This window comes from Pezoporus occidentalis, unplaced genomic scaffold (genome assembly GCF_034315485.1).
Source record: "Pezoporus occidentalis ecotype Australia unplaced genomic scaffold, CSIRO_AGI_Poc_V1 ctg189, whole genome shotgun sequence".
Lineage (NCBI taxonomy): Eukaryota > Metazoa > Chordata > Aves > Psittaciformes > Psittacidae > Pezoporus > Pezoporus occidentalis.
Window position 1 is genome coordinate 1,363,059 of NW_026913737.1, and position 14,081 is coordinate 1,377,139.

At 44.2% G+C, this 14,081-nt stretch overlaps 1 long non-coding RNA gene across 1 annotated transcript; it reads left to right on the top strand.

The window, feature by feature from the left end:
- LOC134162453 (uncharacterized) lies at positions 1–2,454 on the top strand. The gene is made up of 2 exons (XR_009964326.1): positions 1–1,456; positions 1,545–2,454. It is a non-coding gene; the product is annotated as an uncharacterized LOC134162453 (long non-coding RNA).
- The last annotated feature ends 11,627 nt before the right edge of the window (positions 2,455–14,081 follow it).

Here is a 14,081-nt window from a genome sequence, read left to right on the forward strand (position 1 = left end):
GCTCCTTGGCTGTGTTGTCCAGGCTTTGCCCTACTCGGAATTAACTGTGTTTTGGAAAAGTAGGAGCCAGCTAAAACGCCTGTGTATTTGTCCATTATTTTTCCACTTTCCATGGTTGGGGTTTTGGAAGGTTTGCTTTTTTGATTGTTTGTTTGTTGTTTTTAACTCACATAATGGACTTCAGAACTGAGGGCAAGGAGGAGCTCAGGCTTGAACCAGCCTCTGGGCTCTGGTGGAGATGCTGTTTGCTGTGCGCAGAGCAGGGACTGCGCTGGCCTGGGGTATGGTGCAGCACAGGCACGGAAGGGGTGTCCCCTCGGAGCCTCCTGCAGGATTAGCACCCACAGCCCAAATGTGAAGGCGCCTTGTGCTGTGTGTAGTCACACACTTGCTCAGACACCTTGAAAATGAGTTTGCGTTAGCAGAACTTAACAAGGGGAAAGTAAGAATTTGCCAGGCTGCTTCATGACGCACAGAGGGCTCCTTTTCCTCCTTCCCCCCCTCTCTCTGGTATGAGGTTTCTGCTCTGCTGCGGAGCATGAGAGCTGAAACCCAGGAGCCCCCAGCTGATGGAATAAACACCCAGCAAATGCCTACCCCAGTGAGTCTGGTGACAGAGCAGTGGAAGCTAGCAACAGGTTTCACAGAGTCTTAAGTAGCAAGTCAGCTGACAAAGTAGCTTGTTCCCAAGAAAGGTTATGGTGACAGGCCCTAAAAATGAATATCTGCAATAAGAGTGCTTGTAATCTGATAACTCTGTCTTTGCCCTTGTTTAGAAAAGGACAAGTGGTGGTGTACTCTCAATATGGCAATATGAAATTCCTAGTTCACAGATAGATTATATTTATCCTGAAGGAAATTGAGTGAGGTTGTTTTGTTTTGTTTTGTATCCCCGGGAAAAAAAACAAGAGGCAGCTTAAATTCAGTATAATCATTCTTCTTGGCTTTGCTGTTGTAACATGAAAAGCAGTTGACAGTTGTCATGAAAGTCGTGGCAAAGGCAACTGCCACAGTTCAGGCACTCGGTGTGACTTTGGCAGTGACTTTAGGAGTCTCCCCTAGTGATGAAGTGACTTGTGAATGGCAGGTTATCTGTGTGAGAGGTCTGAGTAGAAGAGGGACTGTGCTAAGAGGTAGAATAAGAAGCTGTTATGTGTAAACTCCAACCCTTAGTATTGTGGGCAGGGTAGGGGAAAAAAACCCAACAAAGTAATGGCTGTGAGGCCAGGAGGGGAAAAGGCCATGATGGGGACAATGGGGAAAAGATGCAAACACTCAAAACCATTTTACATTTATTAACTTGCTGTAGAAATCATTCAGTGCACCAAAAGAGAACAATTTCATGAAGAAGGAGTTGTAAAATTTGTGTATAATCTCAGATGCCCAGTTAGCTGCAGCAGAAATCATTAAACTGTGAGCTCAAAAAAGAGCACAAAATATCCCAGAGCAGCAGCAGGTTGGTGTGCATGGCTGAAGCACTGGGACAGTTTTTGCTTTCCTGACGTTTTCCTCTAGCTCTCAACAAGCTCATTGCACTCTTGCAGCATGCAACTGGACTACACAGAGCTTATGATAAGCTGCTGTGACTCGATGGGTAACGCAGGTGAGACTGGTTTACTTGGACAACCCTTTCTAGCCCCACTGTTGTTGAAACACAGAAGCCACCCTCATGAAAAACTGCACGAATTTAAACAAGATGCACGCCAGTAACGCTGGTGGTGTTACAACCAGTCCATACCTTGTTACTGGATGTGATGTTGAAAATGAAAACAATGCTGAAGGAAGGTTGTAGCTGAAGGGTTACACCTACAGGCCATTCAGCTGAAACGGGGTGTTTCAAGTTCTTAAGGGGGCAGGGAAGATGAGTTGTGGGAGCTGGAAGAAGTTCCAACAGTAAAAGCAATGAAGTTGAACAGAGCAACAGAGGTGGTGTGAGGTGTTAAATAAAACCCAAAACCAACACCTAACTAACAAAACCCCCCAACCTGACATTCAGTAAGAAAGTCTAAGCTAACAACACAGATTAACTCGAGGCAAATACCAGTGGAAAAACATTTAATACTTATGTATACATATTGCAGGAAAGCAATTAAAAACATCTTTTTCATATGCAATGTAATGTAAAGTGTAAACTATGGAAATGCACTATATTTACCCTCTCAAAAAACCCTAACTTGGTATTCTTGAACTATTTGGACTAGGAGCTAAATGCTGGTACTTGTAAATAGAAGTGGTAAATCTTACAGTAGTGCAAACCGACGCTAACATACACTGTACTCATAATATAAATAAACTATACTAATTGTAGGGTGAAACCATGCTAAGAGTACCCTCTTACAGAATTGTAAAATACATTACTACTACTAATGTAACTCGAAGACTTTTCAATAAGGGCTGCTTACAATCTATGTCTTGCCTATGGCTTTGAAAAATAAAATCTCTTTAACTATCCTATCCTATGCTACCCTATGCTATGCTATGCTATGCTATCCTATCCTATGATAACCTATCCTATGATAACTTATCCTATCCTATCCTATCCTATCCTATCCTATCTACGGCAATCTTCAAGTGCAGTATTGGTTGAGGAGTCCTTTTCCTTCGAGATGGTCATGGCTGGGGTGGCGATTCCAGACACTTCCCCCAAGTGAATGGATCCACAGAAAGGTAGAATGGAGGATTCAGAGAGCTACACAACAGAGAGAAAGCCAGAAAGAAGGAAAGAAAGAAAGAAAAACAGTCACAAGCCGGGAATTTGAAAGAGCTCCGTAGACACGTGTCTATGTTGATTTAACTACCTATACTGTCAAAAACTTCATACCCTCCCTTGAATTGAAGATTACCTGTCCAGGCTATGAATCAGCATACTGGGACATGTAATGTTGGTTGGGACAACCAAAAACCACGATCTGTCTCTGACATTAGGTGCCCTTGCACTTTTTCATGACTTGTATCAATGCTACAGTGCAGTGCTTCCCTCCCTCCCTGCTCCAAAATTTAGAAAACTTCCAACAACTCAGTTGAATTACCAAATGCAAAAATTAGTCAGCTTTTATAAAGCAGTATCATTACAGTACTAGGGAAAGACTTTTTCTGTTCAGTGGCTGCAATTTTTTGTGACATTAAAATTCTTAGGATGAAATACAGAAAAGAATAAAAAGGGGGGAGGGGAAGTGCTAGAATGATGTCTCATTGCTGTTTATTCCTGGAACAAGCTCCTAACCCATAAGCAGCTTTCCAAAATGCCACTGTAGCAGCTTCACTTACCCCTAGCGATGTTGTTTCTTCTTGGGAAGCGCTCTCAATCTGCACACTTTCCAGGCTGTCACTTGAAAGAGCACCTTCTTCATCCTCCTGAATAGTGTTCTGCCAGGAGAAGAGGAAAGAAAGAAAAATAAGAGAAAGGAACGTTTCCCCTCTTCTGCTAACCACAGTCTATCCCAAAGAAATTATAGAAACATAACAATATTGAGAGTTATAGCCACCTCCCATAGATCTGCCTCAAACTTCCACAGCAGCACCGATTCCGGGGAAGAGATAACAGAATCACTGAATGATCAAGGTTGAAATGACCTGAAGATCATCTAGTTCCAAGCCCCCCTGCCACAGGCAGGGATGCCACATGCTAGACCATATTGCCCAAGGCTCTGTACAGCCTGATCTTGAGCGCTGCCAGGGATGGAGCGTTTACTCTTTGTTGCGCAACCTCTCTCAGTGCCTCACCACCCTCACAGTAAAGAACTTCTTCCTTATATCTAACCTGAACTTCCACTGCTCAAGTTGAGAACCATTGCCCCTTGTCCTATCACTACAGTCGCTGCTGAAATGAGTAGCTTCATATGCAACAAGATTTACTTAAAAATGTTTTTAAAATTTAGTCTGCAGTTAATATTTTTCTCTAGGATGAAACTTAAAAAGAAAATGTTTGCAAGGACTTGCACTGACTTTCAATGGATAAAAGTATAAAATTCAGCTACCCAAATCCTCCTAATATCCACACACACACATCTATGTTGATTTAACTACCTACACTGTCAAAAACTTCATACCTCCCTTGAAGATTACCTGGCCAGGCTACGAATCAGCATACTGGGACATTTAATACTGGTTGGGACAGCCAAAACCCACTATCTGTCTCTGACATTAGGTGCGCTTGCAGTTTTTCATGACTTGTACCAAGGATACAGTTCAGTGCTTCCCTCCCTCCCTGCTCCAAAATGTAGAAAACTTCCAACAACTCAGTTGAATTACCAAATACAAAAACTAGTCAGCTTTTATAAAGCAGTATCACTATCATTACAGTACTAGGGAAAGACTTCTTCTGTTCAGTGGCTGCAATTTTTTTTGACATCAAAATTCTTAGGATGAAAAAAAGAAAATAATAAAGGGGGGGGGGAAGCGTTGGAACGATGTTTCATTGCTGTTTACTCCTGGAGCAGGCTCCGAAGCCCATAAACAGCTTTCCAAAATGGCACTGTGCCAGCTGCACTCTACCCCTAGCGATGGTGTTTCTTTGTCAGGAGCGTCGAGAATCAGCGTTCTTACCAAGATGCTGTGGGAAAGAGCGCCATCTTCCTCCTCACTGGTGTTCTGCCAGGAAAAGAGGAAAGAAAGAAAAGTAAGAGAAAAGAATGTTTTCCCTCCTCTGCTAACCACAATGTGTACCAGGTGCTCTACTGCTTCGTGCAGAGCTGAGGGCAGAAAATGGCCTGCACATAATAAATAGAACAATCAAAGCCATACTTCTAGATTGGGGGAATACTGCAGGTGTTCTTGGCAAGCTGTCCTTTCCATACCAAAATCGTCATGTCACAAACTGAGTGAAAAATGATGGGAAGGGAGATCTGCAGAAGCTTCCGAGGTTGAAGAGCACAATGGCTCCCCATCAGTTCTCCCAGGACATGGTCAAATGGAGCTGGCCTTGGCATATAGCAAAACTCCAGGACAAGCTGGTGACTTCAGCCAGATGGATACTGGGATCCTGAGGCAGACCCTGCACCAGCACAGCCCACATCTTGCTCAGCTGGTAGTTTAGCATGAAATTAGACCTGAACTGCCTACCAGTTGCATGAGGTTACTAATCTTTCACGATAATTCAAACATATCACCAAAAAAGAAAAAAAAAAGAAAAAAAGAAAAAAGAAGAAAAGGTATCTCCAATCTCACAAGGCAGTCTTATTCAGTAATTTGTTTTCATAAAGATGATACAAACCCGCTAGAACAGGTCAAGAAGAAGCAGTGTCCAAAGCACTCAGATACTGCACAGTGCTTGAAACAAGACTGTGTTAGGGGATAGCGGGGTATTAACAAAGCGAAAGTTGCTCTCCTGTTGAGTTTGCTCTGTTTGTAAACAATGGGACTCTGTTCCTTATGATTTTTTCACAGAGGAATAGGCAAGCGTGCATAGAAAGGAGAAGACAGGGAGATGGAGCTTACCGATTTTTTCAGTGAAGGGACTGATTTTCCCATCTTTTACACACACATACACACTTCCATTTAGTATCATCACTTTGTAACCACCAAGTTTTCTGCCACAGCTTCTAGACTGCATCAGAAATTAGGTCCAACATACATGAGAAAAAAAAAGCCTTATGGACATTGTCATGTAAATGGGTCATTTTGTTTGCATCAGCTGAATTAAGGAAAAGAAACCTCTCTTCCTGATTTGCGAATCAAATGGCTGTCACATACAAGTGTCACTCAAAAGATTGCCTTTTCTTAGTTGCAGACCTTCCGTTTCTTTTTTCTTGCACCTAAGAAAGGTGTAATCATTAGATTGGTCATGGCACAAACACATACTGGGTTGCTACAGCAAAATTCTTGTTTTCCCTGATTTTTCTCCGTTCCCCATAAACAGGCTGATCCTCCATAAGAAGCTGTTTACTTTCAGTACATTTACAAGTTTGGTTTTTTGTTTTGGCTAGTTGCTACTCAGTCCTTCTCCTCATTCGCAAATTCCTTGCCATAGTTCATGTTCTTTTCAAGCAAGCTTCAGTTTCCATAACAAGACAATTAACTATTTGATTAAATAGCTCTCAAAACTTTCCATTTATAACCATAACTTTCTTCTTCCGTTCTGCTCTGTTCCATTTTACTTTGGTTACAGATACATTGATTGCAGTTATGCCTTTGCTGGCCCTGCTACAGGATGCTGAAACAGTATAAATCTCTGTTACAGACTATGAGGATTTTCATCTCTTTAGTTTTGATTCTAGGCTCTTTTTCAATATTCCTTTCAAAAACAAATTGTTTTTTTCCTCCCCTAGAAGTCTGTAACACTCGGGTGTCTTTTCAGCCAAGCACTCCTCAGAGGACTCTGGCCTTAATAACTATGTCGCACTGTCTATTGGTTGGGATACTGGGAGTATCCCACTCTACCTGGGGCCTCCTGTTCCTCTGGTCAGAGTTTTCCCAGCTAGCTCTGCATTTCGATCTAAGTAGTTCAAAGCCTAAGGACTGTGTCCCTCCCACCCACTGAGTTATAATCGGATGGCATGGCTTAAGTTTGACTCTTTCAATTCATGCATACATAGTTTCCAGAAAGAGTAAATGAACTTTCAATTTAAATGCTGTTCCTACAGCAAATCCTAGGAATCACATTTTCAGTAGCATTATGTGCGTTCCAGATCACAATTAAAATGTCCAAAACTAACTCCATCGCTTAGATTTAAAACATGAGGGAAGTCTGCAGAGAGCAATCTTCTGAAGTGAGAATCCCAAAACAAAGTCTGGCATTTCTGAATGTTTCCCTCTTCCGCTAACCTCAGTCTATCCCAAAGAAATTATAGAAACATAACATATTGAGATTAATAGCCATCACCTGTAGATCTGTCTCAAACATCCACAGCAGCACCGATTCCCAGGAAGAGATGACAGAATCACTGAATGATCAAGGTTGAAATGACCTGAAGGTCATCTAGTTCCAAGCCCCCCTGCCACAGGCACAGACGCCACATGCTAGACCATGTTGCCCAAGGCAGAGAAAAAGCCATGGCACAGCCTGAAATAACTATTAGATGTTTAGCTTCTCAGGCCACAAGCTAATATCCTTATTTCTGGACTAAGAATCCTCTGATCATGGTCACAAGTGGTCAAATCTTTTTCACACCTCAAGACAAGGAGAGGAGTCAACACAAGGAGATGTTCCAGATTGTGAAATACGAGCTCACTGCTCTCATGGAGATAACAGGATCTTATTGAGAGACAGAGTGAATAAAGCAAAAGCAACACCGTAGCCAGCGGCGCACTGATTAGCATTTGTTACAGGTTTATATACTTTCACTATTGCATATAGCCATATACATATCCATAATGCCCGCGTATGGGCGGTGAATATTATAACTAGCTCCAGGAACTTATTATCATAAGTCTCCTTCCTTTCAGCGCTTGCGCACTGCTCTCTGGTGATCGTGGGCAGGGATCTTGAGGATGAAGTAAGCAGTCTTCCTTGTGCAGGCAGGAGTCTTCAAGATACAGTAAGCAGTCTTCCTCACGGTGTACTTTTCACCTTTGGCACAGTTGGGTGCCCCAGTAATCACAAAACTAGCTGAAACCAGACATATCTAATTTTTCTGATAGCTGCAAAGATTTAGAACAGTGTGACCTTCGTACAAAATTTACTGCAAGCAAAACAATATGGGAGGACAAGGAGTATCCAAAGCTAGCAGATGTTCGGGAGGCACTGTCTTCAAACTAACTGATAAGTAGAAGGATAGTGTGAAACAATTCACTCATGTTTAGTGGGGCTGCTAAATACTGTTATCTCACCACAGACTTACAGCACAAACATTGTTCTCTATCTTCGACCCAAGTTAAGCTAAAATTACTTTATCTCTAGGTTTTCCAGGCATTTGCTTGCCTCATGTCAAGTCCTTGTGTGTGTGTGTCCCCTCCCCCCTTTTCTTTTACCTTTTCAAATTCTTTTGCTATGTGACTCCATTTTGCTCAAGAGTTCTGGCCATTTTCAACTTCTTGTCTGATCTTGTGTCTTTAGAGAGCTTTGTTTCTGTTATTGCAAACTCCTACAGTTATATCCACATAGCAACACCTATGATTTGCGAAAGCCAATACATTTATGTGTTTATCACACAGATGATCCAGGCAGACAACCTCAGCATTTTGGTGGTCTTTAAATAGCAAGAGCAGTCAGTGCTAAAAGTTAATATCCTAACAAAGTCCATAGAATTCTGCTCCCTGAAGCAGGCTCTGCAGTCCCTGAGCAGCCTTCCCAAATGTCACTGTGCCAGCTTTACTTACACCTAGCTGTGGGAGCTTCATGACTGGTTTTCTGACTTACTGAAGTGAAGTAGTGGAGAAAAATGGCTTGTGGGTCCTCCAGGTGATGTGCATTTGCTGTTACCTGTGCTATTTGTAAAGGAGGCAGAGTTAAGGTGAGCAAGAAGGGCTGTCCTTCAGACAAACAGAGATAAAGTGAAGAAGTGTAGCTGGTTGGTTTTGGCAGTTGCTTCTGCAGAAGAGATGGGCTGAGAAAACTGCCTTTCCCACCATTTCCAGACCAGCAAAGCAGACACCAGATGTCTGTAGCTTTCCTTTTCGGGATGTTTCTGGTTTGAAGCTCTTGACAGCACTGAAAAATATGGCACTGTCTTGACAGACTAAGCAAGGCATTTTAAAACTCAGCTGTGAGATCATGAGGGGTTGTCCTGGGTTCAGCAGTAGCAGTCATTTTTCTCCTTCTTGGTAGCTGGTGCAGTGCAGTGTTTTGATTTTAAGCCTGGCAACAGAGCTGATAACAATGATGTTTTGGTTTGGCCAAGGACTTTGTGAGGCTCATGCTCTGCCAGGGAGGAGGGGAAGCCGGGAGGAAGCAGAGACAGGACACCTGACCCAAACTGACCAAAGAGGTATTCCATACCATAGCACGTCATGCACAGGAGGTAACTGGGAGTTAGCCGGAAGGGCTGGGAGACTGAGGGGTTGGAGGAGGTATCGGTCGGTGCTTGGTTGGGCTGGGGGGGCGAGTTATCGGTCAGCTGGTGGTGAGATGATGTATTCTCTTCCCTTGTTATTTCCTTTGTTATCATTATTGCAGTAGTGATTTGTGTTATACCTTAGTTACTAAACTGTTCTTATCTCAACCCATGGGAGTTACATTCTTTCAATTCTCTTTCCCATCCCTTCGGGAGGGGGGGGGGGGGGGGGGGGGAAAGGGGGGGGGGAGTAGAATGCATGATTTTGATTTATGGCCTGGGCTTAAACCACGACAAGGGGCATGAAATCAGATAGACAAATGGCAGAAGCAGCAAGAGCTGAAACTGGAGCCTTGGGAGGCTCTTGGAGGCAAGATGGGAGAGAGGAAAACTGAAGTTTAAGCCTGGCTAGCAAAGTAGGCTCCCTCCAATCTACTTTTCCCACTTGTTCCCTCTGACAGCTCTCCCAGAAATGCAGCATCCACTGAGTGTGCTAACTGCATTGCATTAGCTCCATCTGTGTAAGAAGTACTTTAGGGATTGGAATCCATCATTTTGCATCATTTTTCACTTCTATCCTAGAGCACTTTAGCTTTTCCAGGACTGACCCATGACATCAAAGGCTTTGCTTCAACACCCTGGCCCATTGATTTGCTCAGATTGTCCTCCTGGGCTGAGTTTTGTCACCCAGGATAAAAGGATGACATCCAAGTTCAGAAATGTGAAAATGCCTCAGGTCAAACCATGGGTTTTCCACAGTGGATCTGCTGTTCAAAGCAACTGTTTTGTGATGCTCCAAAGAGACCACCCCACCTCTGCTGGGAGGATGTGGCCTGTGGTGGGAGTACTGACTCAGACCAAAATCTCAGTGTGGCTGGACTTTGTCGGGCCCCTTGCACTCCTATGCAAGATAGTGTTTAGCCAGACAGATGTCCTGAGTTTCCTTTCAGCCTGAGGCTCTGAAGAACTAGAGCCAGCCAGCAGGAAGGTCTGCTCACAGGGCCCCGGGGGAAATAGAAGTCACCTAAATGTGGCTGTGGGTTTAGGGTGTAGCTGTGAATGCTGGTCACTGCCTGACAAAGGCTGATCATTATACAACTATCTATGCCTTTTCTGTCCCTGGTAGCAATCGTTTACTTGATAACAAAAACACAGCCCAAGAACAAGTCCACCTCCCCATTTTAAGGTTGTTTTACCATTCTAAAGCAGCTTTTATCCCAGAAGGAACAGAAATACTGGCATGAATCTATACAGATCATCTGTGTTTTAAGCCAGCAGAGGGTAAGAAAAGAGCTCAGTGAGCCAGATAAGATTAGTTGATTAGATCAGCGCCAAATCCATGAATGTCAGCAGGTAGTATTTTTTATTATGCCATCTACCTAAATTGCAGCTGACAGCTGAATGTGTCTTGGCAAGTAGTGTAGCCTGCAATTTACTGCAGAACTTAAAGTGGTAGAAACCCTGGGGGCATTAATGCAGACAATTCTGCTCTGCTAAAAATACCAAGGATTAGGGGGACTAATACCTGGTATGTTGAGGCATTCATGTAGTTGCTTTTCATTTATTTCCTACAGGGAGGGGGTGGTTGTGCTTGTTTCATTAAAATTAAAAAGAAAAAAAAAAAAAGAAAGTGGCTTTCAGATTGTGGTTAAACAATAAAAGATGTTACGAGACCTCAGTGAAAAACAACGAAATACTTTCCCTTGGCTTCTCTGGATGTAGGTTTTGAGTGTAATGCCTGATGTGACATCAGGCTCAGTGGTGCTGCAGTTATAGCTGATCATGAGAAAACCCTCTGTCAGTGCAGAGGGAACAGTGTTATGCTGATCACAGGTTCCTGGGACATTGCCAGTGAACAAGCTCAGCAGTGGGTGGGTCTCTCTTGCAAAGGTGTCTGCTCTGAGGGGAGACTTTCCCTCTTCTCTCTATTTTCTCACCTTCAGATTCAGCTCCCTGAGCAAGCAGCTGCAAAAGCTTTTGAGTGGAAGGATGTTATATTATGACCTCTTTTTGAAAGCATCTTTTCTCCTTGCTGGTGGCTCTCTCTGGGATTTTCCTGTAATGTTCAGGACACAGTACAAACTAGTCCTGGAAAGAAAAGGGCGGTGTTTGGTGGCAGCTTGGCACTTCCAAGATGGCCATCATATATATTCCTCAAAGTCTTTTGCCAGCACAGGTGAAAACATACTGTCTTATTTTGTAGCCAAAGCAAACAGAAGCAGTAAGATGCTTCTGCAAAACTCAGCCTGAATACCTTGCTAGACTGGGAACAGATGCTGCACCTATCCTGATGCCTTGGGCCTTGCAGCTCCATCCCGTGTGGTCCCGATGCAGAGGGTTGACCAATGTACAGGGGGGTGGTACAGGGGGGTTGTACAAGGGGGTTAGAGGAATTCCCTTGCTTAAACAAAAGTATTGTCTGTTGTAAATGCCTACTAAGCAGAACAAAGACACCTGGTTCTATCGATAAGGAAAAGCAGACACCTGATTCTACTGATAAGCAGCTATTGATAAGGAAAAGCAGACACCTGAATCTACTGATAAGGGGGAGAAGCAGATGATTTATGGCTGGGACACCGACCAAACCCTAAGGCCATATGTGAAGACTAAAAGGTGAAAAGTTCAAGAAGAGGAAAGCTCATTTACTTCATCTTGACGATCCCTACCCACAGGAGGAAGACTCATTTACTTCTTCTTGAGACCCCTGCCCATGACCAGAGGGGGGACTGCGCAGGCACAAAGGACCTTCTATCTCATTATAATAAGAAGCGGGGATAGGACATGAATATGTATAGGTGTGTTATGCAACCTTATGAATATATATAACTTTAGAGAATAAATGTAGAGGGAAACAACACTGAGGCACGCATGACTTTGAGGAATTATCCCTGTGCATCTCAGCACTGAATAAAAAGCATACCTACATTACAACTTTTAATGAGTTGTGGAGTCAATCCGCTTATCAGTCCCAGGGGAGCTGAGTGCCTGGGCCCACATTTGACCTATTGTGCGGTGTTGGAGCTGGGTGTCAGACTTGGCTTCTCCACCCTGGCAGAGTCATTCCATACTTACTGCAATCTGATAGAGACTCCTTGCAAAGCACAGACAAAAGCTTCCATCACCCCTGGGCACGCTGGGTTTGTTTGAACTTTTCCCTCTCTAAGGCTGCCTGCTCTGCTAGACCTGCACCCCTCCGTGCCCAGGTGCAAGGCAGGGCCTCCTCTCCCACAGGAGGACTGCTTCCCTTTCATCTGAACCACCTCACCCCTCGCAGGTGTAACAAATGCAGCCTTCCTTTGCTCAGGGGTGAGTCCTGCTGTGGGGAGTGAAGGCGAACAGTTTGGGAGTGAGCTCTGAGGCCTTAGTGCTTAACAAGCCCTGGGGCGATGAGCTGGGCTGTTGAAGGACAGGGAAGGTTGAAGAGCAAGCCTTGGGAGGATGGGCCCGGATATAGTCGACATTTCATTACAGCTTTTTCTACACTGGGGGTTCCAAAAACTATAAAAACAGATAATGGCCCAGGTTATATAGCACACAAAACACAAGCATTTCTTCAACAGTGGGGAATTCAACATATTACAGGTATTCCGCATTCTCCCATAGGCCAAGCAATTATTGAATGCACACATAGCACCCTTAAGGCTATGTTGCAGGAACAAAAAAGGGGGAGTTCAGGGTTAACCCCACAAGAACATATAGCAAAAGTTTGTGTCCTGGGTTCCGCAGTAGCAGTCATGTTTTTCCTTTGTGTTAACTGGTACAGTGCTGTGTTTTGACTTCCAGTTTGAGAACAGTGTTGGTGAAGCCGATGTTCTCGGCTGTTGCTAAGTGATGTTTACCCTGACCAAGGACTCTGTGAGGCTCATGCTCTGCCAGGGAGGAGGGGAGGCTGTGAGGAAGCAGAGACGGGGCGCCTGACCCGGGCTAGCCGGGGAGGTATTCCATACCACAGCACGTCATGCCCGGGGTGAGGGGTAACTGGGAGTGACCCGGAAGGACAGGGGTTTCCGGGTGGAGCTCGTTTCTCTTGGCCGGTGGTATCGTATTCTCTTCCCTTGTTATTTTCCCTTATCATTGTTGTAGCTGATAGTAGCGGTGGTGATTTGTTGCTGGACTGTTTTTGTCTCAACCCGTAGGAGTTGCACTCTCTCGATCCTCCTCCCCGTTCCTCCGGGAGCGGGGAAGGGGAGAGCCCCGGTGCGGGGAGGCAGGGGGGGAAGACGGACACGGACCTCGATTGTTGTCAGCTCGGCACCACTCACTGGGAGTGAGTGAACAAGCTACCTGACTGGGTTTAAACCACGACAGTTTGTTATGTTTTGAATTTTTTAAATTGCTGGACGGAGGATGGACCTCCTATACAGCAACATTTCAGGGGTTCTAAGAATTCTGAACAGGGGAAAGCTCATGTTAAAGTACGTAATCTTGAAACTCATGAATGGGAAGGCCCGTTCCTTTTACTAACCTGGGGACAAGGGTATGCTTGTGTTTCCACAGATAAAGGACTTCGTTGGGTCCCTGCACGATGGGTTCGTCCTGCCTTGTCTTCTCTCTCTTCATCACAAGAGGACTGACCCAGCCATGGTTTCCCGCTCAGCCAAAAGAGAACATCTATAGCCAATGCGAATGGACAAGACACCCTGTGCCTGTTGGTTGCCACACCTAAGAGGACTGCTGTTGGAAGCAATGGCAACCTCAAATCCTGTGGACACGTGGGATGGCTGGGTGGTATAATAACACAGGTGCAAGAAATTGATTTGTTGAGATCTGTAGAAACAGATATGTATCTGTATTTTCATTATACAGTTCAAAACCAATTGTTAGTGCAGAACGTTAACTGTTCTTTAACAGTTTATTTGCTATGAGTGAAAGAATTGTATTAAGAATGTTTGTTTTACTAGTTTTTATTAGCTTAGACTGTTTCTTATTAACCCAGCCCTTAAGCTTTGTGACAATAAACGAGGATTTGAGTCTGCATTAACTTGAGTCCGTGTCATGAAATGCCACATCCTGCCTGCCCACTCATGAGTAAAAATGCCTCCACCCTTCACTGTGAACTTTGAAACCCGTGTGTTTCCCCTACCTTTGAGCCACATTTATAGAATCATAGACTGATTTGTGTTGTAAGGGACCTTAAAGATCTGTTTGGTT